A 26,690-nucleotide genomic window follows, 5' to 3' on the forward strand; every position below is an offset into this window, starting at 1 on the left:
GTTTTCTAAACTTTCAAATTCTCCAGACCACGTTTATTATAAAAAGCTGAAAGTGGGCAATTTGCTGAAATCCACACTGAGTTTTCTGTTTGGGGATTGCAAAAAAAAAAAAAAAAAAAATTACAGCGCAGACAGCATCTAATTTCTTCTTCTCTTTTCATTAAAGAGGGTTATTATTCTCTTGATGAAAAAATGAGTTTATCCTCGAACCTGAGCGAGAAATGTGTTACGTAAGCCGGAGAGTTAGGGACTCCTGAGTTTTGTTGTTTCCGCTTTGCTTTTGGGTTTAGTAATGGAGAAGGTCCTCGGGGGACATTTGTAAGACTAGACAAACAGGAAGAACCCCTGCTGTGGAAGCCTGGGTGGCTCTCTATAAAAGTGGCCTCTTCAACACAGCTACCCCAGTGTAGCTGAGGGCATGTGTGAATGTCAGGTAGACCACCGCACTATGAGTTCATGAGAAGTAGCGACAGAAATCACCTTTATTGACCTAAGTTTGAGGATTCTCCCCAAACTGGACATACTCCAGTTCAGTCTCCGGATCCTTTAATTAACAAACATCCCTAATCGTGCTAGAGATTCTCCTGATTGAACACCCTTAAGACACAGCCCAGAAGTGCGACGCACTCCATTAGATAATTATTTAAATGAGGTGCTGCACACTTGGCTGAACAGACGTCTTAAGGAGCAAAACAGATACGTGCGTAGTTTGCATTTGAAATGCTGGGTGATACCAGCATTCAAGATTTATAAAGAGCGCTTTGTTTGAGAAGGTCAATGAAAGTCCTACCTCGCTCATTTACATGCACCCTCAAGTAGCTTCCTCATTTCCCTCTATTCAAGGGCTCACACGCGCCTGGGTGTTGTACTCTGCTAAGGGAATAATTGCCTCTGTAAGATATGTAAAGTGACATTTCCTTGAGATGCTACAAAGTGGTTGGCGCTGAGTGCAAGAATATAATCCGGCATGTCTTGGAGGGGACCCTGTGCAGGACGGTTTTGTTAGCTACCGTCCTGGGGGCAAAGATCTTTGGAAAAGAGATGAAGCCCGGGTCTCCGCTGAAGGGGCTGGGATTAGGGTCTTGAGAGGACCTGTGTTGCTCTCTCTGACACTTGACCTTGTTGGATAGTGGTCTTGCTTGCTGTGTTGCCTGCGATTAAAGGTCTGACTTCCATCACACCACTGTAACTGGTCACCTGATTATCACACACTGATTAGCACGGTACTGTGGAGGGAACTTGGGCATCCCAAGGAAAGGTAAAACGGTGCTCGCGTAGAGAGAACATGAATGATTTGCTGAGAGTCAGACAGTTGTTTGAGACGGAGTTATTTCCTAAGCGAGTTTGTCTGTGCCTTGTGAAAATTGGCCAACCCTGTGACAAAAATAGAGAGCTGGTAATTGGCGTAGATTAAGTACCTAAGAGTTCCGTTAGGAGTCTGCCTATTGGACTCTCCTCACCGAGGGTCAGGTGAGCCTATATGTTATTCGAATAGTCTTCTTTTGGATTTTGAGATCAATCCCCTTTCATAAGACACAGAGAACCAGAGAGGGGCAGAGACAAACTTGGAGGTATTAACAAGAGAGATAGACTGGTAGATGGCACGAAGTAGATAGCACAAGGCCTCAGTCAGAGGCTTTGGCCGAACATGGGAGTGGCTTTGACTACATGCCTGAACCCTTACATGTGGCGGTTACTTCTAGCTATTAGATTATAACTGCTTCTGATATTTATTGACTGTTGTTCCAAACCATTTTAAACTATTTTTAAGTGCTTTAAACTAATACTTCTCTTTAAACTTTCTTTTAAAAAAAGGATTTTGTTCCTGCTTTAAAAGTTGACACTCTTAGACAAGAACCATTGTACACAGTAGGCGACTGGCGAATTCTAAGATTGGAGAATAAGACAGAACCCAAAGCAATGTATCATGATCTTTTCAAAGGAGAGGCAAAGGAAAAAGGAATCCCTTGAGGTTGTGTAAATGCCCAGAGTGATCAAAATCACTACTGAAAGGTGTGTTAGTGCCAAAGCCACACAAACAGACCTTGTTTAAGAAACAAAGTGCATTACAGTTGCGTGTGGTGGTACAGAGGCAGTGAGATTTCTCTGACTTCCAGGCCAGTCTGGCTTACATGGCGAGACCCCAGTGTCTTAAAACAAAACAAAATGAAATGAAATGAAACAAAACGAAACAAACCACGAGGGGCAGACTATCCAACAAAAACAAGTTAAAGGTGAGGAGCAGGGATTTGTCTTGGCTCACGGTTTGAGACAGTACAGTCCACGGGGCAAGGAAGGCATGGGCGATGATGGCAGGACTGTGTAGCTGGGACTCTGTATAATCAGGAAGTAGGAAAAAGAACTTGGGTAAGAGGCAAGCTGGCCTACACGTCTCAAGCTGTTTCTTTATGACCTCGTGTCTGCCAGCGAGGCCCTGTGATCCACACAGTCTCCACTACCTCCTGAAAACAGTAATCTACATTGACTTGTGCTCCAAACTATGCTATTGCTTTAAGAGATTATTTTTTAACTTCTCCCCAGACAGTGCCACCAACTAGGGACCAGTACTTTAAACAAAGGAGCCTATGGGGAGTAGGGGGGGGCAAATCACATTCAAACCATAATAGAAGGGGAAACAGTCCTTCCTACGGCCTCAGTCAGGTCGTGAATATGAACATCAAAATTGATATCAGCAATCCGAAGGAGACCTTCCTGTGCTTCAAGGGGTGTCATTACTCTTTGGTTTACGTCTTTATCCTATGATACCTGATACTACCATTGACATAGGTGTGGGGGCGGGGTACATGTGCGTTTGTATACACGCGTGAGTGTAGAGGACAAAAGACAACCTCAGTGTTGTCTCTCAGGCAATGTTTATGTTTATGTTTGTTTGTTTGTTTGTTTTTTAAAGCTCCCCAAGTAGCCTTGGTTATCTGCCCCCCAGAATCTGCCTGTCCCTGCCTGTCTCTGCCTATCCTTGCCTGTCCCTGCCTGTCCAGTGCTAGAACTGCAAACATGCCAACCCCCCATTGAGCCTACCATTGAATTTGGGCATGGGATCCTTTGCTATTCTTCTCGTAGCTTATGTCAGGGACTCTGTTCTCCTCTTGGTCTCATCCAGAGGACTCATTTCTTTATCCCGCCTCTCCCCAGGGAGGTAGGAGAAGCACCAGTTGCTAAGTGGATCCCTCTCGTGCTGAGCCCAACTGAGCTGTTTCAAGCCTTGAAACAGCTTGTTCCTCGCTACAAACAGTAGTCCACGGCTGGATGGAGGTTGAACCTGAATATGGCTCTCTACAGAGCAGTGCGCACCAGGGACTGAGGCTGCCCACCTGTGGCAGGTGAGGACAGCAACTCACAGTCCATAGCGTTTACGGTGAGGCAACCCATGTTCTCAACACAGAGCCTTGCATTGCTGGAGGAAAGGGAAGGGGTTGACTCAGAGAATCTAAACAGGAATATTTCGGATAACAATGCATCCATAGTTTAAAAATTCTCAAGTCTCTGTTAAGTCGAATTTCAAACCCATTCCTTCTGTGATTTGCTAATGAGGACAGTTTGACATTCTCCTAGGTGAAATAATTTCAGTAGAAACCATGTGACATTATAATCAATTTAAGAAGCTCTCTGCCTACTTCAAGTTTGTCAAAGTGTTTTACATTTAAAGCTATAATTAGCTAGCCCTTCTAAATTCACTCCGAGGTAGAGAGTTGAATTACCAAGTAAGCTTTAGAACTATGAGAACAAAGAGCAAATAATTTTCTAGAAGATTCAGTCACTCGGGTGCTGTTCCCTTGTTGTGTTCATCTTGGGAAAATTTACCGGCGAGAAACTCAGACGTGTTCACTGTCACACACTGCAGAGCAAACGAAAGTTAAAGTGTAAATTATTCATTTTTTTTTTTAAAAATTTTTGAGACAGGGTCTCCCTATTGTCTAGTCTGGCCTTGAACTCACTGTGGAACCAAGACTTCTGATACTGCGCTTGCTTTATCGTGCTGTGATTAAACCCAGGGGACCTTTTCTTCCTCAAATGTCCCTTCACTCTGTAGCCCAGACAGTTCTAGAACTCACTGTGGAGGCCACGGTGGCCTTGAACTTCTATTTTGCCATCCTAAGCTCTGAATTTACAAGTATAAGACACGATGTCATGCCCAGAAACATTTAAATTTAAATATTCTAAGAAACCTGATATAAAGAAAAAAAATCTAAAACTCTTCTTTATTGGATGAATTCTTCTGAAACTGCTAAGGACAGGTGTTGTGCTCAGCATAAAGACTCCAACATGCTGAGCCAGCCACTTATGGTGCCAAAACCAACCTATTTCTTCTTCCTAGATTTAAATAGAGTTTGAAAAGAATAGGATTGTGTGCTCATGTGTATAGATGGGAATTAGAGAGGAAAGAATTCAAATAGATGGATTTTTGCATAGTCTGATTGTCAGTCGTTGGCTTCCACAGTGAGCTACTTAGTTCTTAACTGCAAATTGTACCAAACGCATCTTTGATGGAGGCTTCTGGGCCCAGCTTTGAAAATTCACTAATAGAAAACAGAACTCTATGGAAAAGTCACTACACAGCCTCCTCCTCACCCCAGGATATCAGGGCCTTAGCTTCAGGCTGACAGAAGGAATAGGGTGGTGAGACTTAGCGGTAGAGCATGTATCTATCATGTGCAAGGCTCTGATCTAGCCCCAGCACTTGCCACCCGTTTCCGGAACCACGTTCCAGCTGTGGAACTGTCAGCAGGAGGCTTTAGACAAACCAGGGACCATTTCTGACTCAGTTTCCCTAAAGCGTAAATAGAGGCAGAACAAAAATGTTCATGGGGTAGGATTTATAGAGAACAAAGGGGAAACTCCAGTAAAGCTTCTGGTGTATTGTGGCCCAAGTGGGAGTGTCAACTCCTGGACCTCATACATCAGGAGTATCGATTCCTAGACCACATACATCAGGAGTATCGATTCCTGGACCACATTTATCAGAAGTATCGATTCCTGGACCACATACACCAGGGCTATCTATTCTTAGACCACATGCACCAGGAGTATAAATTCCTGGACCACATATACCAGAAATATTGATTCCTGGACCACATACACCAGGAGTATCAATTCCCAGACCACACACACCAGAAGAATTGATTCCTGGACCTCATACAGTAGTATTTGCTATTTTATCTGAGATTAGACTAGAGCCAGAGTTCTCACTGGACAGGAAGTAGAAGAACATTTTAAAAAAATGTGTGCATATACACATTAGCGTGTATCTGTACAGTAATTTTCCTCTTCAGTACTGGGGGTTGAACCTAGGGCCTCCTGGATGCTAGGTAACACATTTCTGTAGGTCAGCAGTTCGAAACCTATGGGTCTCAACCCCTTTGGCAAACTTCTATCTCTAAAAATGTTTACATGAAGATTCACGACAGTGGCAAGGTTACAGTTATGAGGTAGCAACAAAAATAATTATATGGTTGGGGTCGTCACAACATGAGGAACTGTATTAAAGGGTTGCAGCATTAGGAAGGTTGAGAGCCACTCAGTGCTCTAGGCAAGAAATGGCATGGCCCATTCTCAAAATCCACCTATCTCTGTCTGTCTGCCTGTCTGCTTGTCTGCCTGTCTGTCTGTCTTCCTTACACACACACACACACACACACACACACACACACACACACACACACACACACCACTTTGCCTCTGGCACTGGGCCCGTTAAAACTGGAGTCTAGATCCATGTTCCTTTTTGATTTCTTAGTTTCACTTCATCTGAACTCTGGGTTCTACCTGGGTGGCTTCACTATGGCTGAGATCTCCAGGACTCTCACGGTTTTCATTTTCCTCATCTACCTAACCTTTTTTGTCTATTTTCCAGAGTCCCTTAGCTACGGAGGAGCCTCCATGTCTTCAGGTAGCACCAAGTGTATCTTTCTCCCCTGCTTTCTCATAGAATTCTACTTCTCTGTATTAGATGTCCAAGAGATATTTCCATCCATGAAACGCATCCCCGCCAAGATGTGCCCACTCTTGCCTCTTCCTCCCTTTTCCTCCTCTATGACAACCTTCTTCGGAACCCCAAGTTGTATGATGTCTGCGGTGCCTTTCTTGCAAATGTCTCCCGAGTCCTAAGTGTCCTTTGGTTCTCACAAGTAGGGGTTCCACTGCACTTTTTGTCCCAGCCAGGTAGCCCAGACTGGAGTCACTTGGAGAGGAAGTGGCAAGGTAGACTGTGCGCAGTAATGTTTCTGTTAAAAACAAACCCAGAAGGAGTTCCCTTTGTTATGCTAACAACGACGTCCCACCCATCCCAGGAGGAAACCTCACAGCTTCGGTGAAGCTTTGGGATGGCCTCTCTTTGTCAAACCTCATTGTTCTGTAGGCGAATCTTACATCTGGGTAAAGGCAGCCAAGACTGTCAGAGATGTCTTTCCTTTCCCGGAACGGCTTCGGTCCACCTTTCAATGCGACGTGAGCGGTCTATCACCTCCTCTGGGAAGACTTCTGTCGCTCGCTTATGCTGGGCTAGGGGCCCGGCACAGTCAGCTGACCCCGTGTAGTAGTATCTCTCCTGTGGTTATGCGTCTGACTTTCTCACTAGAGGCAGACTGTCTTTGTCTTCTTGGGCCATAAACATCGTGACCGCCCGGAATAATCCCTCCACACGCACTAGCGGAGAGAGCTGAGCTGTGATTTGGGTACCCCAAGCCCTTGGGAAACGTTGGCTGAGCTGTGTTGAGCGTATGTGAGCGGGTAGTCTATGAGCTCCACTGCAGTCTAGAAGTAGCTAAAAAGTAATTTAAATAAAAAAAAATTGAGAAACTCGCCCCCCCCCATCCTCCCACATTATCTTTTCTCTGCTACCTGGGAGACTAAAAACCATATAAGTTTCTGTTGCTTGCATGACCGTGTCAAAAGATCTGAAACATGTCAGCTTGTGAGCAGTCTCTCCAGGCTGCCACCCACAACCTCAGACTCCGCCCACCCTGCTTTTTCTGAATTCGTCTCAAACTTATGACATTTGCCTGGGAGCTTTTTCATCTCTGGAACAACTCATCCTCTTCATCTCGTCCCAGCCTCCTGCTCCTCCATTAAACCTCTGCGGATGGAACATAGTTATTGATTTGAGAGATTCTTTCCGAAGCACCTAGAAGAAAGGCATAGGATGAGATTTTTTTAATAACACACTTAAAGGAAACAACAGATAATTTGAATCTCTCTTTGTAAATGCATCAAAGTGAAACGTGGAACTCAAATCCCAACTGCAAAATAGAAAAAAGGGCAGAGTGTCCATTAGCACGAAATGGAAGCCAAACGGGGGTCCAACAATTGGGCAGCAACAAAGATGTTTCTTCCTTTGAAGCAACATCAGCGAACGCTAATTGTGATGCGTTTGAACCCATCTGCTTCCCTTTAGAAGGACTGACATAAACCAGAAGATAAAAACTCAAGAGCTGAATGATTAAGCTTAATCTTATCTTTATTAATAACCTTCTTCATGGCTATTCTGCATGGAACTCTAGATCCACTTAATTTGTAAATAAAAGAGTATCCCATGATTACGTGAGGCTTGGAAAATCACAGAGTTAAAAGAACGGTACAGGGTGGGAGAGCAGGCAAGAGGCAGGGGGTTTTGTGCCTTTTGAGGCAGTCGGTCTCTGAAACAGCTACTAATAAAAACTCACTTTGCCTAGGTGAGAGAACTTCTCTTGTGGGTGCTTTCTATTCAGTCTTTCCCCATTCTCAACGTTTTACTAATAAAATGGGAACCAAGGATAATTATTCGAGCGGCTTCCCTTTCCCAGTTAATAACCAAGGTCTATTTTTTCCTACAAATCTTTTAAAGCAGTAAACACAAGCATTAATTCCTCAGCTGCGACCAAGCTCTTAGCTATATGCTGAGACAATTGAAGAGAGAATTAAACTGGAATTGCGAAGTCATAGCCAAATCCTTCAGGGCTACAGGCTTCCCTGTCAGTTCCCAGTCCACCTCCAGCCTCCTTCCTCTCCAGAAAGTGGTCTTCCAGCCTCTGCTTCCCTCTGACGCTCTCTGACCCTACAGCCCTTGGCACTGAGGTCTAAACTGAGCCCATTCACGGTGCTTTTGCACGCTGGGCTCACCAGTGAGTTTGATTACTGGGGAAATGAAAATACTCTCTAGGAGACTGGGTTTCTGAGATTAGGTGGTGATGAAGTCGACTTGCTGTTCTTGGCTGAAGAGGACCTTTTCTTTGGAATATTTTATTTATCAGGAGTTTTAGCCTTATAATCCTGTGCTGTGTTGATCTCTACAAGGTCTTTTTTTCTGTAAGGGAGATCAATTGAACCACTTATTGGGGAGAAAATGACAGCACTACTCATTAATGGGAAACAAAGTATTTCCAGGAAGCCTAGTAAGGGATTTATTTTATGGGCATCAAAGAACTCAGAATCCAGGAGAGTGAACACAATACTGAAGGAAAATAATGAAGTTAGAGGACTGTCATTACTTTAAAATTTACTGTGGGTTTGCGGATTTAGCTCAGTGGTAGAGCGCTTGCCTAGTAAGCGCAAGGCCCTGGGTTCAGTCCCCAGCTCCGAAAAAGAAAGAAAAAAGAAAAAAAATTTACTGTGGGGCAAAACTATGAAAACACACACCGAAAAAGTGGTTCTGAGTGGCTAAGGAGTGGAAAGTAAAGAGGATTTTCAGGGAGGTGGAATTGCTTTTTATGATTGTGTGATGCTAGGGTTGATTGTCTACTTGATGGGATCCAGTATCACCAAGGCGACAAGACTCTGGGGACAACACACCCGTGAGGGACTGTTGATATTTTGTGAAGATTATCAAGATTAGGTTACCTGAGATAGACTCTCCTTAACTGTGGATGCCACCATTCCACCAGCCGGGTGTGTGTGTCGGAGTTAAAACAAGGCAATGCAGTAAGCATGAGAATTCGCCATTCCCAGCCTCCTGGCCATGCTGGGTGAGGAACAAACAAAATGGACAAAGACCTCACGTTTGTCTTTAGGGTCCTGGTGTGAGGTTTAAGTTTAAATAGAGACCAAGAGGTGTGTATGACCAGGAAGTCCTGGTCAAGGTCTCATCCGTCATTGACAATCTAGATATAGACTCTCTTCTGTAGTCCGACAAGTTAGTACTATGTGAACCTCTTCTAGGGAGACAAGCTCCTCTTCTGACCGGCACCAGGCTTTAGTCAAAGCCTCTTTCTTTCTCTCAGCATAAGAGTAGCATTAGAGCTACTCTAATTCCTTGAAGATCATCATGGCAATAAATCTGGTGGTGGATGTGAGGGATGAAGTGGAAATTTCTGGTTTTGTTGGAGACTCAGTTGTATCTGTGATGTTTTTCTGGAAACTGTCTCAAGAGAGGGTTGCTGAGAACAGACACACGTGTTTTTCTGGAGGCTGCCTGGAAAAAGTGCGTGTGACATTTTGCTAGAGCAGACTCTTGGGAGTACACGTGATGTTTGGGAAGGGTTATTACGTATAAGCCAACAGACGTGAACGACGCTCTGGCATTGGCACACCTTGCTGGTTTTTATTGGGCTTTGCCTTGCTGGTTTTCTTTGATGATGCTTTGGCATTGGTACACCTTGTTTTCATCTCTGATCGTCACTCGCCATAACTCTGTAGAGAGAGTCAGCTGCTTCTTGCTGCTTCAGCAGACTTGTGCCGATTGGCGGAGGCTCGTGGTTTCTTCTGGATCGATCCACTGCTGCCGATTCAAGTAGAGTGGACTGCTGACAATGAAGATTGGAATCTCCCCAAATAACTACTTCTAAACAGGTCCACGTCCTCCCTTTGATATTGGCCATTTTCCTCTCCCCACCTTCGATTGTGGGCTATAAGAACCCTTATTAACTGTTAGCCATGGGGATAACTCTAAGAACTGCCCTGCTCAGGACACCAGACAGCATGGGCTTCTACAACCTTTCCCCAAGCTTCTGAATGAAGTGTTACAACAACAACAACAACAACAACAACAACAACAACAACAACAGCAACAGCAACCAATGAACCCTTATTAAAATAGGTTTTAGAAAATAGAAGCCTAGAAGAACACAAGTATCTGTCTTGAGAATATCTTCCTTCCTTCCAGGACAGTTACAGGCTGAGTAAACAGTACCCATGTGACCCTATAAAACTAAGCACCAGAGGCAAATATATTTGGTATTATTAAGCTAGAAAGACAACAAGCAGACAGGGACGGGGTGGGTTGAGAATCAGATATGTCCTCCAAATGTCATTACAAGGGTAGGAAAAGCTTGGCCTTGTATTTCGTCTCTTGGTATAGTCTTCTTCCTGGAGTGCTGTCCTAAGCTATCGTCACTCAATACCTGGTGACTGGAAGTTTGTGGGTGGACTCACAGATCTTATAGGTGGATCCTAACAGTTGGCGGTCAGAGAGCGAAAGAGGTTATTAAATCTTCCCTAGACACAACACATACTTATGCACCGCATTCCTGTCGGGTCCAAGCTTCCTGAGACATTATTTTGTACTTCCATCCGTAACACTGCTTGGGGAAGCATGCTGTTATGTTATATTGCACCATCTTCAAGCGGTGGTATATTTTCAAACGAAGATATGCAAATGACCGTACAAATACATGAAAAATTATTCGACAATTTTAGCCTTCGGGGGAAAATGCAAATTAAAAATGCAAAGCGACATTGAGATTCCATCTCACCCCAGTTAGAATGTTTCTTATCAAGAAAACAAATGTTGGTGAAGATGGTGTGGTTTGGAAAGTGGGGGAGAGGAGAAGATTTATACACTGCTGGTGAGAATGTAAATTAGTGTGGCCATTAAGGCACAGAGTGGACATTCCCCACAAAGGTAAAGATAGAACTGCTCTACATTTCTGAGATTTGCCTCAGAGAAGGGGGGAGGGAGAAATCAAAGCCAGCCCAGTATAGTTGCACGCCAATGTTTATTGCTACTCTAGTACAGACAGACACAATAGGAATCACCCTAGAGTCCATTAATGGATAAAGAAAATTATGAATGGGGATCCTAAGGCTCAGGGAAAGTAAATAATTGACTAGGAATTTTACGCAAGTGCGGTTTTGCGTAGCCATAAAGAATGGGATTGTGCCACTTGAGAAAGACAGGGACATCTAGAGGTCGTCATAGTAAATCATCCTTCTCTGTCCAAGCCAGGTTTAGAAGGGTGGCCATCTCACATTTCTACCATGTATGGAATCCGGCAGCGGGGAGAGGATGTGACAACCACAGGGAGGGGAATGTGGCGGGAAAAGGAGAGAGCAGCAGAGGGATGACTCTGATCAGTGCACACTTTATGAATGGCAAAAATGTCATAAAACTCCCGGCTCTCGGCAAGTAATAAAAATAATTAATACAAAAACAATTAGAAGCTACTTTTAATATATTACATTAGTTTATATTAATTTATACTATACAAACATAATTCGCCTACATTATGTTTATTATCTTATAATATCTATTATATATCATAACATACATATTCATATATATGAGCCCTTAAATATACGTGGATAGCAAGGGGAAGGAGAGTCGCTTGTCTTTTAGCTTTTGTTACGAGAGGGTGGAACTGGCTGGAGCAGAACAGGCGTGAGTCAGTGGAGGTGGAGGAGAGAGAGGCCAGCAGGAAACGTGGGGGAAGGTAGGAGCCTTCAGTGCACGACAGCCCCAGATTTGACACCTTGCAATTGAGAAAGCTGTGTAAGCACAGCTGCCCCTACCTTCTCCTGCCTTTCTGGAAACATGGCCGTAAGGGAATTCTCTTATTTTCCTTACCTGAAGTAGACCAGACCCTCATCCCAGAGGAGCCCTGTGGACACGCAGAAGCCACTAAGGAGGCTACCTTCCCTTTCTGCCCAGTTATACTTCTCTGTAACTATCACTCATTGAACCCAAGGAGAGCAATTCGAAATTTTCTTGGGGGTTCTTCAGGTCAAAGACCTTTTCTGAGGGCCTTGGGGCCATGTGAGGCATGACTTAAGCTTGCACGCTCATCTCTCTTAAATCTGCCGTGCACCAGGCGTGTGTTAGGGATATCAGCTGTGGACCTTGTCATGGGTGAGGGAAAAGATACTGCTTTTTCTCCCATACAGGCAATATTCACAGTCGATCAGGTGGCTAAGCATGGAGAGAGAGGGAGAGAGAGAGGGAGAGGGAGAGGGAGAGGGAGAGAGAGAGAGAGAGAGAGGGAGAGAGGGGGAGAGAGGGAGAGGGAGGAAGAAGAAGAGGAAGAAGAAGAAAAGAAGAAGAAGAGAGAAGAGAGAGGAAGAAGAAAAGAAGAAGAAAAGAAGAAGGAGATGAAGAAAAGAAGAGAAAGAGGAAGAAGAAGAAAAGAAGAAGAAAAGACGAAGAAGAGAGAAGAGAGAGGAAGAAGAAGGAGAGGAGAGAGGAGAGAGGAGGGAGGGAGGGAGAGAGAGAGAGAGAGAGAGAGAGAGAGAGAGAGAGAGAGAGAGAGAGAGAGAGAGAGAGAATTAGGAGTTGGCTTGGTCGGAATATACCAGCAATCCTTGTTGAATGTAAGCCACAGGCAGACACTCTGCATCTCTCTACTTGACCTCCCCTGAGACGCTGTGTGGTGGCATCATTTCCCCCATTTTATGAATGGGGATCGTAAGTGCTGGGGTTCCTGTGAGAACAGCATCCACAAACACACAGGATCTAATCTTTGAGGACTTTTTGCATTTCTATTCAAAGTGCTCTTTGGGGGGATACTCCTTTGCACAGTGTTGCAGGATGCTTAAACTACCGTGTGTTTTCAAAGGAAGAAATTCACAGGGAATACAAATAGAAATGTTTGTCGGACTCTTGGCTCAGGAAAGTGTGCTTGGTACTTCCTGGAAACAAGGTCTGTGCTCTCAGCCGCTCTGCCGTGGATGTGGACAAGGGACTGGAAACAGGCAGAGTCATGGCTGCCAACAACTCTGCTTGTGAATTTCCAGAGGACAAAAACTTAGAACTGTGTGTTTCTTGATCATTTTAAAGTTGCTTACCAAAAACTTTCAACTTAAATATGTATACGTGCAAAGGATTCGGTCTCTACCTTTGCTTTGCTAAAATTGTCATATAATTTTAATGTATTTATTAGTCTTATTTAAACACAATAAGGAAATTCCTATTCATTTCCTTGTCCCTTAAACTCTTTGAAATCATATTTTAATTCTATTTACCAGTAAAAAAATTTTTTATCATATATTTTCTATGCTTGAAAGCTTGACTATATTTCTGGAACAAAAAAAATACATAGTTAAAAATGGAAATTGGCTTTTAATTTCCTTTGACTATAGGACCTTAAGTGTTTAAAGGTCTTCTGGGTTGACTTACCACAATTCTTGGTTCTTTTCAGTTGGGACTTGGTGTCTTTATATTGTTAATGTTAGTTTCTAAATATCAACTGAACTTCTATTGTAAGTACAACTCTCGTGGTTTAGATGTGCTATTAAAGTGTTCATGGTATAATATTGTTGTTAGTGAGAGGAGATAGACTTACCATCTATTACTTTTATAGATATAAGTGTTGGGGGACTTTATCCACTAAGATAAATTGATATAAAGGAGAAGAGCTTGGCTACAGGAAAGATACTCACTCTTCAAGACACAGACAGACACCTGTGGTGTTGGTCCCACAAGATTATGTTGCCTAGTAACATACTTCCTGTTCTTTATATTTTTAAGTGGCTGAGTGGTAGGAGAGGAGCATTAAGAAAGGCCACCACGGGGGTTGGGGATTTAGCTCAGTGGTAGAGCGCTTGCCTAGGGAAGCGCAAGGCCCTGGGTTGGTCCCCAGCTCGGGGGGAAAAAAAAAAAAAAAAAAAAGGCCACCACGGGGGTTGGGGATTTAGCTCAGTGGTAGAGCCCTTGCCTGGGAGGGCAAGAGCCCCGGGGTTGGGCCCCAGCTCCGGAAAAAAAAAAAAAAAGAAAAAAAAAAAAAAAAAAAAAAGAAAGGCCACCATGATCGACATCAGCTGTCAGAGGAAGACTAGAAACCCTTTCTAAGTGAACTACTTGTAAATAACAGAGTGTGTTAGGACACGGAGAGGTGGCTTAGCGGTTAAGAGCTCTTACTGCTCTTGCAGAGGACCTGGGTTTAGTTCCCAGTACTTTCATGGTGGCTCACAACTATTTGTAATTTAGTTTCCAGGGGGTCTGACATCCTCTTCTGACCTCTGCAGGTATCAGACACACATGTGGCTCACATATCTAGATGCAGACAAAGCAGTTGTATTCATAAAATAAGATAAGGAGGGCTGGAGAGATGGCTCAGCGGTTAAGAGCACCCGACTACTCTTCCAGAGGTCCTGAGTTCAATTCCCAGCAACCACATGGTGGCTCACAACCATCTGTAAAGAGAGCCAATGCCCTTTTCTGGTGTGTCTGAAGACAGCTACAGTGTACTTATATATAATAAATGAATAAATCTTTAAAAAATACGATAAGGAAATAAATAAAAAACAAAACAAAACCAAGCAAAAACAGAGCACACACAAGAAAAAACCAGTGATCAAGACCATGGGAGAATGTGAGTACTTTTTAAATGGCCCTGAGCCCCTTTCTAGCCCTCCAGTCCACTTCCGTACTCTGGGCTGCCTTCATCTTCCTTAACCTCCAACTTTCTCCATTTCTCACCATCCATTTGTCCTTGGTCCAATTTCTTTGTTCCGTGACAAGAACCTGGGACTCTGAGTAGTTCTCTATGCCTATAGCATCCCCATGGCATTGACACAAGGACAAATTTGTCAAATGTTGCATTTCTCAGAATGCTCCCCACCTTAAACCATCCAAGGGCACACATCCTAACAAAGTCACGGTGATCTACAAGAAGGATTGGATGTCACATGAATTGGAAAGGATTTGTCATACAGCAGTGACTCTCTTACAGGTTCCACACCAACACTGAAGTCAGCTTAGACCTAGACACATCGAGACACACGTGTCCTAAATAACGAAGTTCTTAAATTTTATTTTTTTTTTAAAATTTGGTGGGGGGCAATGGGCGGAGCTTCCAGAATTCATTCAAAGATGGTTTGGAATTGCCTCTTCAAAAACAGAAATAAATGCACAAAATCATTTCAAGGGTCAGCGATGTTTTGGTCACAAGCTCAAAACCCACACAAAGAACAGGTGTGACTGTTTACCCATGGGCAAAAGGACCACACATTCTGGTTTCTGAATATCTTGCCAGAGAGCAGCTTCTCCTTTTCTTTCCAATAAACTTCACTCTCAGCTGATATTGGAGGCAAATTTGAATGCCCTGCCCCTCTGTGTGTGTTCTTGAGTGCACGTCTGTCTGTCTGTCTCTCTGTGTGTCTGTTTGTCTGAGTCTCTCTCCCTGTCGTCTTTTTCTCTCCTGGCCTCTTTGCTTGATGATTGCACAGAAGGCCTTTCCTTTTGAGAAATTCAGATACTATTTATTGCTTTATCAAGATTAAACACCATTTGATATTAAACACAAGATTTTTAAATTGACTTCATCCTGGATGGCTCTAAGGGTCTTAAGATCTGAGGCAATACTGAGGCCTGGTGATGTAAAGTGAGTAGATAGAAATTAGCACCTTTGGAGGCCCTCAAGGATCAATTCTCCTTCATAGTTAGCTTCGGACCCCATTCTCCAACAATGTCAGAAGTAACAATGTCACAATCGCCTCTCCTCCTTATGCTTCAAAATACAGAATGAAAAGTTGAAGAGCTCTGTTGAGGCCCATTAACCGTTGGAAGAGTGGGATCTGAGGTCCACTTCTGGCCCTGGATGAAGCTAGGGCATTCTGATCAATCACAGAGGCAAGGATATTTTATACTGTCTTCTCTCTCAGAATTAATCCATATAGGCCTAACGGTCATCTGGGCAGAAGACCACCTCACAGGAAATCTGACTCCCCTAAAGACATGCTAGGTAGAGGGAAGAATAATTATCCCCCTTTGATGAGATCCTCTACCTGCCCCTTCCTGGACCCGTTCCCACGTGACCGCTTACAGAACTTCACCTCAGTACTGCTAAGCCTGCTTTTCTGAGTTCTGACTAAAATGTATGATTTTTTTTCTTTTTTAAGATTTCATTATCAGATAGCAGGCAAAAGCCTAAGCATGTTTCCCCAACACTCTGGATTCTTCACCGTTTCTCTGACGATAACCTTCTCTATCTCCGTATGGAACTTAAAAGTCATGACCCCTCCCCCCGCCCCCCCATTCCTTCTTCCGGGCAGTTTGGGGATTTAGAACTTGCCTGCCCTGTTGTTTTTCTTTTTAGTAAAATGGTCCTTGAGCTCCCTTCCTGAGTTAATTTTAAAATCCCTTTATCGGTGAGACCAAGAACCCAGAGAAAAGAATCTGAAATTCCCCAGAAAGAATAGGTCGATGAGCGGTGCCCTGCCCCTCCCCCCTTTTCCTTTCTGGTGAGGATGTTGGTACAGGAAGGGAACAGAGGACCTGCATGCTCTCTGGATAGTCTCCAGTACCCCAGGATCCCGGGTTCTTCTTCATTTCCGATGACTTTACAAAAAACAAACAAACAAACAAACAAAAAACCAACAACAACAACAAAAACCTTAGGTAGACTTTTAAGGCTTTCCAAACAGATTTCTGTAATGACACCCAAGGAGTACTGGATTGGGATGATGGACTTTAATAAGAAAAGGGCAAGACTGTTTCAAGGCTGGAATAGAGGAGGTGGGAACAGGGTGTACAGAGGTCAATCAAAAGGGAGAAGGTCGTATAAGTCAAGTAGAAAAATATTCGGTTGAAGGACACAAAAGAATTCGCCGAGTTTCATGTGTGGCCCTCTCGGCATTATTCTCTGGCCACTTAGGTGTGCCACCAGATTAAGACTTAAGAACCCAAGCTGGAGAGATGGCTCAGTGGTTAAGAGCACCGACTGCTCTTCCAGAGGTCCTGAGTTCAAATCCCAGCAACCACATGGTGGCTCACAACCATCTGCAATGAGATCAGATGCCCTTTTCTGGTGTGTCTGAAGACAGCTATAGTGTACTTATACATGATAAATAAATAAATATTAAAAAAACAAAAACAAACAAAGACTTAGGAACCCAATGTCATTGACTCTATGCAGAAACCCAGACCAAAGAAACCTACAAAATAATAATGCACATTTGATTGGCAGACACAACGTGGGAGAGGCTGACTTTTATTCCAGGTTTTAATGAAGAAAGGAACCAAAATGGAGGCTCACCAAGAGGGTCCAGGTCAGAAGACAGAAAGGGGAACTCACGATCCAGGCCAAGCAGGTGGCCTCTGTGTGCACAGTTTCTGTCATTGGCACAGATTTTTATGTGGATGTTGCTTCCTCATCCCAAATTAAATTAAAATGCCCTTTGAGCTGGATAATCCATCCCCTGTTCTCTCTCAACGATCTTTCTTCATCTTCAAAACCTCTGGTCTCTCATGTGCATGGGACCTGATTTCCAGGGTGACATATGTCATCATTTCCGGTGTCACTCAGAAGCAGGCTGAGATTCTGGTCAGTCTACTCACTCGCAGACTGATGGTTCGGTATTAATTCAGGGAAATGTTTACTTTTGGATTTACACGCTTAGAGATGTAATTCGAAATCGGCCTGGTTAGGGTTAGGCTCCAGCTGGAAAATCAATTAAACTAATATTTAAAAACCATCTCGAAATGAGAATGGAATTAAAACAAGATTAAAATTTAAAATCTTTGCTTGAACTCGAAGTTAACGAAACTCAATTGTTAACTAATTCTGAATACACGATGTCAAAGTTGAAACAAAACGACAATGAGTTTCTCAGTTTTTCCGCATAACCTTTAACTGTGTTCCCTGAAATAAACCACTCAGTGGCTTTTAACATGCACGTGATCACGTACGCACGCACGCATTCATGCATGCACGCACGCACACACGCATGCACGCATGCGCGCAGCGCCTAGCTAATGTATTGTATGCTATAACCCAATGCAGGGATATTCCTGGGTAGACGATAGCTATTCAATCCAGAGGATTCTGAAAGACGTTCTCTCATTCAGCGAAGTCACCTGTTTCCATCCGGCTTCAACCAGCTCATACCCCAAAGTGATAATGGAGGGAATTCTTAATTCATAAAGTGGTTGGGAGAAGCCTTTTCCATTATTCTAACAACTTTCCCCTTTCTCTTCCCAAAGACAACTCATTAGCAAATGCCACCTAAGTGGCACTTCCTTTGTGGCTTTCAGCTGTCATTGTTAGACATTCATCAGCCCCAAAGTGCCCTTCTGTGTATTTCTGGAAGGCTATTTATCGGCTTTAGTTGAACACACGGAGCTGTTTAAACCGCTAAAATACAGTGCCATAGTCATTTGTTTGTGCATTTTCAAGTTGCATTTAAATGAAAGGTTCAGGCTAATTGGTTCTAGGAATAGTATCAAAAAGCAGTCCTAGAGGGCGGTAATTAAATGCCTGCATTCTGGGCCTCAGCCCGACCTCGCTGGGAAGAGCATCTTGTCTCTGTCTATCTCCACCAGCTTGGTGGCTGCGGGTGGTGGGGGTCGCGGGTGGTGGGCTGCGGCAGCTGGCAGAGGCGATAAGGAGTTAATTATAGCATAGTGGGTATAGACTGAGTTCCGGGAGGATTCCAGGACGGTCTAGCCTGCCACCTGGACGTGGGACCAAGGCAGATCCTGGAGACTGGTGCCCCGCAAGAGGCTCCCGTCCCAGTGTCATGAGCCGCTTTGCAACTCTGAGCAATTTTTGAATTTGAGTGCTTTAAGTGACGAATGGGATAGCTGGTGTGGCTTGGAGTCTCCATTACTCCTGACCTGCAGGATCCCACCAGTCCTGAGCAAGCCACCACCTTCCCTCATCCTGCAAGTTATTCCTGTGCCCCTAGCATTGAGACATGAGCTAGTAAATGAGAAAATGCTAAGAAGGAAGGGAAGGGTGAGAAAAATGTAGGAAAAGAAAAATCCCCACCCTCCACCGCCCCGCAGTGACCTGGCATTTTCATTTTGCAGTAGGCAGGCCACTTTAGTTCTCCAGAGCCAAAAACAGTGAGATGCCACCATTGTAACAATACCATCGAAATGCCCAAATTAAGGCTGCCACTCGAGGTGTTCGAAGCGGCAGTGATAAGACTGGGGATGTGGGATTGGAGGAGATCTAATTTCCTTTTCTTTAGACAATGTCTCATGTATCCCACGCAAATCTGGAACTCGGAACTTAGGAAAGGATCACCGTGAACTTATTTTTTATTATTATTAAATTAAATTAATTAATTAATTAATTAATTAATTTATTTATTCACTTTACATCCCAATATCAGGCCTTCCTCTCCTCCCAGTACTCCCTCATGCAAATCTTTCCCCCATTCCCTTCCCCTTCTCTCTTTTGAGAAGGGGAAGCCCCCTCTGGGTGTCACCCCCCACATTAAGTCCCTGCAGGACTAGTCGCATCCTCCCTCACGGTGGTCAGACAAGGCTGACCATTTAGGGGGTGCGGAATCCACAGGCGGGCGGGCAACAAGCTCAGGGACAGCCCCGCTCCAGTTGTTTGGAGGACCCGCGTGAAGACCAACCTGTTCATTTGCTACATGCGTGCAGGGGCCTAGGTCGAGACTCGTGCTTGCTCTGGTGATTCAGTTTCTGGGAGCCCCCAAGGGTTCAGGTAATTGACTCTTGGTCTTTCTGTGGAGTCCCTGTCCTCTTTGGGTCCCCATTTTCTCCCAACTCTTCTGTAAGACTCCCTGAGCTCCATCTAATGTTTTGCGGGTGAGTCTCTCCATCTCTTTCCATTGGCCGATGGGTGGAGCCTCCCAGAGGATATATTTCTATATAGCTTGCAGTTATGCTAGGCTCTAGTCTGCAAGCATAATGGAGTATCATTAATAGTGTCAGGGATTGGTTCTTGCCCATTGGCTGGGTCTCAATTTGGGGCAGTCTTTGGTTGGCCACTCCCTCAGTTTCTGCTCTATCTTTTTGTCCCTGCACATCTTGTAGGCAGGACAGACCTTGAACGTTTTATCTTTCTCTAACTTCCAGAATGCTCAGATTAATGACGCTTGGTTACGAGCTTTGGTTTTCAGGAATTGACTGCGGGGGAGTTCATACAGAAGCCAGATGGCGTTGTTCAGTTCTGTTTGATCAATTGTAATGCTGGACTCGGGGGAGTCAGTTGCTTGGTGTGTCCACACTGCCTTTGTGAATCATTCATCAGTTCGCTTTCCCCCATCGTCAAACTCACTATAAAATCACGATTCTAAAAAGCTGAGGTCCTTCAACAGTAATATTTTTATATAGCTTGCTTACCAAGTATTTTTTCCTTTACCCATGGCAGCTGTTTCTTACACATTAATGTTGGCTGTGTGACTGCTTAGTTTTAAAAATCAATTTTTAGGACTAGAAGCAAAGAAAGTGAATGGATCCATTCTCTGGGAGTTGGTGACTCATCTCTATGTAGACAGATATGTGAATATGTGAACCCCCCTCACCATTAAAAGTTGAGGAAAACATTTCAGTCTGCATCAGACAAAAGGTTAATGTTAATATATAGGAAAGACATTACAGTCAACAAGGAAAATTCTAGAATTCTATTGGACATCAGGGGAAATCCATTTTCCAAAAGAAATCAAACTATAAGTGGTAGTTAATTAATGACAAAATGTATATACTTGAATAGTTTTCTTTCTCAAAATGACAGAGACAAAATTGAGTGTTGGTAAAGGTCTGGGGGAATCAGAAGTTACGTGGACTAGAAGTTCCTAGGGCACGTTAGGATCAGCAGCTAGACCAGTGGTTCTCAATCTTCCCCATACTGCGATCCTTTAATACAGTTCCTCATGTGGTGACCCCCAACCATAGAATTATTTTTGTTGCTACTTCATAACTGTAATTTTGCTACTGTTATGAATTGTAATGTAAACATCTGATGTGCAGGATGTGTGGTATGCAACCCTTCTTTTTTTTTTTTTTTTTTTTTTTTTTTTTTTTTTTTTTCGGAGCTGGGGACCGAACCCAGGGCCTTGCGCTTTGCCATAGGCAAGTGCTCTACTGCTGAGCTAAATCCCCAACCCGGTATGCAACCCTTCTGAAAGTATCATTTGACCTCCAAAGGGTTCGAGACCCACAGGTTGAGAACCCTGCATTAGACCATTAACGAAGGAAGAGGCTTTGATCTGGGGTTTTGCCTTGAAAGGAGTGATCCCCCAAAATCAGGGTCATAATATCCCTGCATTTATAGGGATAATGGTCACTGTTGTTTATAATAGTAAGAAACTGAAAAAAAGAATATTAATCCAAGGGGTTTGGTTAAATCTATAAAGACAACAGTTGAGAAATGTATTTGTTTGTAAATATACTTACATTTATGTGAATAGTTATGACAGAATACTACTAGGATTATTAAAAAAATTATATAGGTGCATAAAGTACATGAAAAATTTACATATTTATTTAAAATTTTTTTCAAGTGCTGGGGACTGCTGGGACAGATGCTAGTCATGCGCTGTGCTGTTGAATTACAGCCCAGCTCTGTGTAATTATTTTTAAGCGAGGAAGGCTAGGGCAGTTTGGGAAAGCAACATAGCACAGTGCCTTAGTGCATGAAGCCAGACTGATTGATGGCATCTACACCCTTACCTTTAAGCCATGTTAAAAGTTGTTGGGTTTTGAGTTAAATTGCTTGGTATATGAGTGAAGGCAAGAGAGACAGAATAAAGCTGGGATCAAACGTAGTCTAGCTCTGGGCTCAGAGCCTAAAGTCTTAACCAGTCTCTTAAGCAAATTAAAGGGAAGACACAGAGAGGGGAAATAGACGGATACGGAACAAGGTATGGGGTCGTGTTTGCTGTACGCACATTTAAGAGAGGGGTTTACACGGCTTGCAGTCTTTGAATTCCCAGCATTTAGCTCCACGTCTGGCTCTTGATAGATCAAAGTAGACAATGGAACAGTTTGCAAAGGTCTGATACAAAAGGAGACATTCTTAATAACTTAATTAATTTATAATTAAATAAAAATGAAGAGGAAAGGAAAGACAGACAAGGATAGGGCAGAACAGAGATGACGGTGGGTGCTCGCAGAGATGTGGGAGATCGTACGGAGGAGCTCCGGTCCTCAGATGCATGAGCTCTGTTCTTGAAGGCCGCTCCAACTATTTATTAGTGGCCCCCAGGTCTCTAATTAGAATCCTGTGTTTCCTTCAGTTTCCTAAAGGGTTGGAGACATGCCCTGAGGGCTTGTCACCAGAGGCCTTTCGCCCTTCTAATCAGCCAGATGGCAGCTGCAGGAAGTGGCTCTCGAAGTGACAGTCACAAGGTAGCGTTGACAGTTGAGGCCTCAGTTGGGCTGAGGGGCCACCAAGAGGCTTCTGCCCGGAGCTTCTTATCCTAACGTGAGCTTTGCTTGATGGGTTTCCTGTATGATCTGGGAATGACCAGGCAGGGCAGCTATTTGGTAGAACCAATAGGAAGCTGCCTGGAAGAGAGTCCTGGATGACAACGTCCCTGTAGGGAACGTTGATAATTCATCCTTGCTCTTAGGATTGTTAAAACCCGCCCACTTCGACGGTGGCCTGGAGTATGCTCAGCGTTTGTGCCCATGTGCTTATTTACAGGAAATACTTTATGAGAAGAAAATAGACTCTGAGGGGTTTTTTGTTTGTTTGTTTGCTTGTTTTTGTTTTTTTTGTTTTGTTTTGGGTTTTTTTGCTTGTTTGTTTGTTTGTTTGTTTTTTTGGAAATCTCTGTGAATTCCAAGATCTTTTGTGGGACCAGGGACCAGGGAAATGTATCTATCACCAGGGATGTTTTTCCTGTCGTTTGTAGTCTTAAACATCTCTGCTCCCTTAGCAAGGGCAGTATATGGTTCTGATGTGTCAGTGGAAAGGGAACAGAGCCTAATAAAAACGCCACTGAGCCCTTTGGAAAGACGGCAAACAGAGGGCGCCGCCTATGTGGGCTCAGGCTGCAGACCTCACTGGGCACCTGCTCTTAGAACTGGGACAAGGGCCAGTCCTATAATTGCTGAAAGACATACACCTGCCGGTTAGTTTCCTTGGTGGCCGCAGTGAATCATACCTAACGCTAGACAGAGAAGGCGCTCATTCCCTCTGCTCCCTTTCTGTCTGCCCACTCACCCGCTTATCCGTCTCAAGGACAGCGTGCTTATTCGATGCTGAGTTTAATAGGCTTCCGCTGTTGTACAAATCCGCTCTCGTGGGGACCCGAGAGGGGGCTAAGTAGTTTCCCACCAAATGACATCGCAATTGGCAGCTCAGATCAGCTCAAACTTGTAGGAAATTTATAGAGAGGACATAAAGTATTTGCCAGGCAAAATCGGATACCCGCCCTGCCTCCCCCAACTCCCGTGCCACCCCCAAACTGTGAGGAAGTTCCAAGACACAGACTCTGAAGGATGGAAGGGACTTCAGTAAAAACTCTCTATTTCGTAAGTGAGGACATAAAGATTTTTAAGAGAAGAAGGTAGTTACTGTCACCCACGTAACTCAGAAAAGTTAAGGGGGGCAGTCCCTTCCCCTCCTTCTATCCGTGCTTCTTTCCTGATTCCCAGAAAAAAACCTAACTCTCTCTGCCTTACTTTTCTCCTTCCCTTCCTCTCTTCCTTCACCCCCATCTGTCTGTCTGTCTGTCTGTCTGTCTGCCTACTCTCACATTCCAAATAGGGTTAAAGGAAACTATCCACCCCTCCTCACAAAGGGTTAGAAAACGAGCCTCCTGAACTAAGCAGACAGTATACAGGTTCACAGGAGAAGAGGTACGTAAGTTCATTGCGAACATGGCGGCCACACAGGAAATGGAACATCCAATAGCTTAGTGACTCCTGGCAGATTAAATGCCCTCTTCCTAGAGGAGGGAAGTGGAGGATGTAAGCAGTTGGACAAGGCATCTAGGGCCTAGGAATGGCCCTGGGCAGACCTCAGTCTGTGAAGAGTTCTCCTGTGCTCTGGTGTGGTGTCCCCATCTAGGCTTCCTTACCACTTAATCCCCTGGAGGATTTGCCTACAGAGGGGATCCTTAGAGAAATGATCCCTTCTGTGCCTACATTTAGGGGGAGAAAAAAAGCGAAAGTAATGGGATTGTGGGGTGTGGGAGAACGTCAGAGAGGCCTTAGTGGTGAGGTGGTTATTTTAGTTCAAAGTTCTCCACACGTTGATGTGTCAAATTTTTCAGTATTGTTCCTGAGCCTCAGTATTACGCGTCTGTCTTTCACATGGTTTAAGCACGGACCGAAGCATACATGTGTGCATGGCACGAAGAGACACGGCCGTAGATAATGTGTTTAAATTAATGTCTAGTAGAAGTAAATGTGATAAAAACATTAAGTTTAAGAGTGGTAGGCTTTATCAAGAGGTGGCAGAATGTGACAGGAGCCATGGAGAAGCTTGCTATATTACTAATAAGCTGGTGATAGCATAGATAGCATGATTGGCCTAACTATGTCCGTTACCCCCTCTCCCTCACTCTGGGCAGTGTCTGTGGCCCAGGGAACATCCCTTCTTCTGTCCCTCGAGGATACTGTTATTAATCCGAATTACACACAGCCTTTCTGCTTGGCAGAATCCCTGACTCTAAGGTCCACGTTATGTATGGTAGTTCTCAACGTCGGTGTCTCTACCCCATTATCACATGCCTAAAGAACGTGCTTGGATCTTTTTTCTGATGCCCTCTCTGTAAATGTAACAACATAGACACACTGTACATCTGTATGCACACCGTGCATGCAGAACTGAATGCAGGTCCAGGCCTCATGCAGTAAAACAGCAAGACGTTCTTGAAGAATGAGTGGCGTAAAGGCAATGACAGAAACAGGCTGCCGTGAGGGGGTGAGTTACTGTAAGGACGGGGTTAACTTCCCAGAGAACAGGGGCATGGCGGCTTCCTCCACGTGATACTGTGGCGGGGGAGGGGGGGCGCTCACATATCTAAAAAGTACCCCTGTAGACTGTTTTGCCTCAAGGCCATTCTGTTTCTTTCTTTTCTCTCTTCACACTTCAGGCTCTTTTGGAGCAGCAACATCCTGGAGACAGGAAGACGAAAATAAACAGGAAGGGAGGCGTGAGGTTTGTGGGGGGCACAGGGGGAGGTGCTGTGTCCTAGGCTCCGGTTTCCCTTGCAGCCCCTTATGTTTCTGTCTCGGCGCTGAAGTATCTCTCCAATCTTTCTTTTCGCTTTCATCTCTGCTGCCATCGCTGTAAGGCTGTGTCATCTCTGTTCTGGGTAATAATCACTCTTAAATATTGATTTTTGTCTTTCAGGTAGGGGCTAAGGAATGAGAAAGTTTGACACGCGGTCTGTCCCAGCCAGACACTTAGATTGGCTGAAGGGGGAGGGGATGTTCAGAGAGAAGGAGGAAGGGAAGGAAGGAAGGGGGGATGGAGGGAAGAAAAGAGGGCCGGAGGGGAGGAAGGAGGGATGGGGGGGGAGAGACAATGTGGCTCTGACCCACATTCTGGTCTGACTGAACACTGGTTTGCCCTTACTCCCATGTGGATGGATAACCTGTGTCAGGGGCTCCTCTAAAGAATGTGTCGTTCTGATGCTATAGCGGCTGAGCGGAAAACCAGTGATGCAAGCAGAGAGAAGGAATCTGGGCGACTTTTGTTTGTTTTTGTCAGGTGTGCAGGCTCCCGTTCTCAGTCTCTCAGGACTCCTAAAGTGAAAATCTGTTTCTCAGCCATTGGATGGTGGTCCTTCTGTCCATACACAGACAGAATATAGCGACTGCCACATGGTGGCAGCAACAACTCTGGCTGTTTAGCCTGGTGGGTGATGGTCTCTCTCTCTCTCTCTCTCTCTCTCTCTCTCTCTCTCTCTCTCTCTCTCTCTCTCTCTCTCTCTGGCAACTGAGGGGCATTGGAATAGATATTTCAACGAGCTTTCTTAATGTGTCTCTTAAGCTAAGAAGTCTTGGAAACATCAGCGGGTAACTTCGGCAACTTTTCTAAAAAGCCAGGATTTTAAATCTAACTCACTAGATAGTGAAGCTGGTGGTTGTATCAAAGGGTGGTGGGGACCAGGAAGGTGACCAGATGTTCTAATTGAGTCTGCCAGTCTTGGTTCTGGCAGTGATTAGGTTCCCTGGGAGAAGTCCCAGGCAGGCTCCTCTGTGCCCGTTATCTGAACCGAGCTTATGAACTGGCCCACTTCCAGAGGACGGCCAGAGCAGCCGAGAGGGATCTGGAAACCAGGAGTGACAGGGACGCTCAGAAGGGAAGGGGACGTTTTTGCCGAGGAGAGGTGATGTGACAGATTCATTTAAAGATTGGAAGGGCTGTCACAGAGAGGAGTTTAGAACCTGCGTGCTTGGATATTAGCTTGGGAAGGGATCTTAGAAATCCTACTCAAAACTGTTCGCTTTATGATTGCTAGCTAAAGCCTAGGCCCTGGAAAACCCGTTCACTATAGATTCCCTACATATCAGGGTGGTTGACGTTGGTGTTTGATGATTGCTCACAGTGATAAAAGATAAGTGTATGCACCCTGAGACAAGGGAGCGTTTGGAGAGTTTTATTCAAGTCCACCAAGTGGGTGGCTTCCGGCCCAGGGCTCCTCCGTGTGTAAGATCTTGTTCATAGGTGGTCCTGAGAGGGTGAACTCGGAGCTTCTCTAGGCTCCGATTTTGTCTTCAGTCTGCAAAGCGCTCCTGACGCAGAGAGGGGATCCAAATTGGAATGCTCCAAAATCCAGGATGTTTTCGGTACCCACGTGACGCATGACATCATTCGTGGAAAACTTCC

The sequence above is a fragment of the Rattus rattus genome, chromosome 2, assembly GCF_011064425.1.
Source record: "Rattus rattus isolate New Zealand chromosome 2, Rrattus_CSIRO_v1, whole genome shotgun sequence".
NCBI lineage: Eukaryota > Metazoa > Chordata > Mammalia > Rodentia > Muridae > Rattus > Rattus rattus.